Here is a 3,936-nt window from a genome sequence, read left to right as displayed (position 1 = left end):
GAACTCATCCTCATTGACTCTCAGGGTTACTTCCCCTTTTTGTACATCAATGAGAGTTCGTCCAGTTGCCAGGAAAGGTCTTCCTAGAATGAGAGTTGCACTCTTGTGCTCCTCCATTTCCAGCACCACAAAGTCAGTTGGAAAGGCAAATGGCCCAACCTTGACAATCATGTCCTCAATTATTCCTGATGGATATTTAATGGAGCCATCAGCAAGTTGGAGGCATATTCGGGTTGGTTTGACTTCTTCAGTCAACCCAAGCTTTCTGATAGTGGATGCAGGTATTAGATTGATGCTTGCTCCAAGGTCACACAGGGCTGCCTTGGTGCAAGCACCTTCTAATGTGCATGGTATCATAAAGCTCCCTGGATCTTGAAGCTTTTCTGGTAAGCTTTTCAGAATGACTGCACTGCATTCTTCAGTGAGAAATACTTTTTCAGTTTCTCTCCAATCCTTCTTATGACTTAAGTTCTCTTTCATGAACTTAGCATAAGAAGGTATTTGCTCAAGTGCCTCTGCAAACGGAATCTTTATTTCAAGAGTCCTTAGATAGTCTGCAAAGCGGGCAAATTGCTTATCCTGTTTCGCTTGGCGGAGTTTCTGAGGATAAGGCATCTTGGCTTTATATTCTTCAACCTTAGTTGCTGCAGGTTTATTCCTCACAGAAGTGGTTGAAGAAGCCTTTTTAGAGGGATTACTGTCAGCACTCTCAGGTGTCTGATCCTCCCTTGACATCTGAACGCCAGGAATGGGTGAAGATTGGGCGTTTAACACCAACTTCTCTCCCTTTTCTGGTGTTTGAACGCCAGAACTGGGTAGGGAATGGGCGTTTAACGCCAGCTTTCCTCCCCTTTCTGGCGTTTGAACGCCAACAGTACTCCTCTCTGGGCTCTTACTGTCCTCAGAGGGATTTTGGACAGTGGTTTGGTTATCCTCTGTCAATTGTTCCTTATTTGGCTTTTTGCTACTTTGAGCAGTGTTATTCAATGTCTTCCCACTCCTCAGTTGAACTGCTTGACATTCTTCTGTTATCTGTTTAGATATCTGCTGTTTTGCTTGATTCAACTGCAGTTCTATGTTCTTGTTAGCAATTTTAGTTTCATGGAGCATCTCTTTAAATTCTGCTAACTGTTTTGTCATCAGGTGTAATTGTTGATTAAGCTCAATTATCTGTTCTTGAGGATTAGGATCAGTGGCTACTGCCATGACTTCCTCTTTTGGCAAGAACTCATTGCTAGAATACAAATATTGATTTCTAGAAACAGTGTCTATAAGCTCTTGAGCCTCTTCAATTGTCTTCCTCATGTGTATAGATCCACCAGCTGAGTGGTCTAAAGACATCTGAGCTTTTTCTGTAAGCCCATAGTAGAAGATGTCTAACTGCACCCACTCTGAAAACATTTCAGAGGGGCATTTTCTTAGCATACCTCTATACCTCTCCCAGGCATTATAAAGGGATTCAGTATCTTCTTGTTTAAAGCCTTGGATGTCCAGCCTTAGCTGTGTCATCCTCCTTGAAGGGTAGAAGTGATTCAGGAATTTGTCTGATAACTGTTTCCATGTCTTTATGCTTGCTATAGGTTGGTTATTCAACCACCTCTTAGCTTGATCTTTTACAGCAAATGGAAACAGTAATAGTCTATAGACATCCTGATCCACCTCTTTATCACATACTGTGTCAGCAATTTGTAAGAACTGTGCCAAAAACTCAGTAGGTTCTTCCTGTGGAAGACCGGAATACTGGCAATTTTGCTGCACTATGATAATGAGTTGAGGATTTAGCTCAAAGCTGCTTGCTTTGATGGGAGGTGTACAGATGCTACTCCCATATGCAGCTGTAATGGGGTTAGAATATGACCCCAGAGTCCTTCTGGACTGCTCAATTCCACTTAGGTCCATGATGGATAAAGGGAAGATGATATGAATTCACAAGCAAAGTATATTTTTTTTAGTGACCGAAAAATAAAATAAAATAATTGGAAAATAAAACAAAAATTCGAAAATTAAAAGAAAATAAGATCAAGGCAAATTAAAAACTGGATCAATTAGTTAATTAAAAAGATTTTGAAATCAGCAAATTAAAAAAAAAGATATGATTGAAAATTATTTCGAAAGGAGGAAAGAGAAAAATAACAAAATGACACCAAACTTAAAATTTTTAGAAAATCAAACACCAAATTTCGAAAACTTTTAAGGGAGAAACACAAACAGGACACCAAACTTAGAATTTTTAAGGATAAAAAAGGGACTAAGGACATGCAAATTCGAAAATTAGGAGAAAAAATAAAAGCATGCAATTGACACCAAACTTAAAATATGAAACTAGACTCAACTAAAAGACTCTAAACCAACAAAAATAAAACAGTTCTAATCTAAGCAACAAGATAAGCCGTCAGTTGTCCAAACTCGAACAATCCCCGGCAACGGCGCCAAAAACTTGGTGCACGAAATTACAATCACACTTTTGCAACCCCGCACAACTAACCAGCAAGTGCACTGGGTCGTCCAAGTAATACCTTACGTGAGTAAGGGTCGATCCCACGGAGATTGTCGGCTTGAAGCAAGCTATGGTTATCTTGTAAATCTTAGTCAGGATATCAATAATTATCAGGGTTGATTGTGAAAAGTAAAAGAACATGAAATAAGTATTTGTTTTGCAGTAATGGGGAACAGGTTGAGGTTTTGGAGATACTCCATCTTCTGAATCTCTGTTTTCCTACTGTCTTCTTCTTCAAGCACGCAAGACTCCTTCCATGGCAAGCTGTATGCAAGGGTTTCACCGTTGTCAGTGGCTACCTCCCATCCTCTCAGTGGAAATGTTCAACGCACCCTGTCACGGCACGGCTATCCATCTGTCGGTTCTCAATCAGGCCGGAATAGAATCCAATGATTCTTTTGCGTCTGTCACTAACGCCCCGCCCTCAGGAGTTTGAAGCTCGTCACAGTCATTCAATCATTGAATCCTACTCAGAATACCACAGACAAGGTTTAGACCTTCCGGATTCTCTTGAATGCCGCCATCAGTTCTAGCTTATACCACGAAGATTCTGATTAAGGAATCCAAGAGATATCTACTCAATCTAAAGTAGAACGGAGGTGGTTGTCAGGCACGCGTTCATAGTTGAGAATATGATGAGTGTCACGGGTCATCACATTCATCCGGGTTAAGAACAAGTGATATCTTAGAACGGAAGCAAGCATGATTGAATAAGAAACAGTAGTAATTGCATTAATCCATCAAGACACAGCAGAGCTCCTCACCCCCAACCATGGGGTTTAGAGACTCATGCCGTGGAAGGTACACAAAGAAACGTGTAAAGTGTCATGAGGTACAGATACAATGTCAAAAGATCCTATTAATAGTGAACTAGTAACCTAGGGTTTACAAAATTGAGTAAATGACAGAAAAATCCACTTCCGGGCCCCACTTGGTGTGTGCTTGGGCTGAGCATTGAAGCATTTTCGTGTAGAGACTCTTTCTGGAGTTAAACGCCAGCTTTTATGCCAGTTTGGGCGTTTAACTCCAATTTCTATGCCAGTTCCAGCGTTAAACGCTGGGAATTCTGAAGCTGATTTGCAATGCCAATTTGGGCCATCAAATCTCGAGCAAAGTATGAACTATTATACATTGCTGGAAAGCCCAGGATGTCTACTTTCCAACGCCGTTAAGAGCGCGCCAATTGGACTTCTGTAGCTCCAGAAAATCCACTTCGAGTGCAGGGAGGTCAGAATCCAACAGCATCTGCAGTCCTTTTCAGTCTCTGAATCAGATTTTTGCTCAGGACCCTCAATTTCAGCCAGAAAATACCTGAAATCACAGAAAAACACACAAACTCATAGTAAAGTCCAGAAAAGTGGATTTTAACTAAAAACTAATAAAAATATACTAAAAACTAACTAAATCATACTAAAAACATACTAAAAACAATGCCAAAA

This window comes from Arachis stenosperma, chromosome 2 (assembly GCF_014773155.1).
Source record: "Arachis stenosperma cultivar V10309 chromosome 2, arast.V10309.gnm1.PFL2, whole genome shotgun sequence".
Taxonomy (NCBI): domain Eukaryota; kingdom Viridiplantae; phylum Streptophyta; class Magnoliopsida; order Fabales; family Fabaceae; genus Arachis; species Arachis stenosperma.
Note: the sequence above shows the minus strand (reverse complement) of the source record.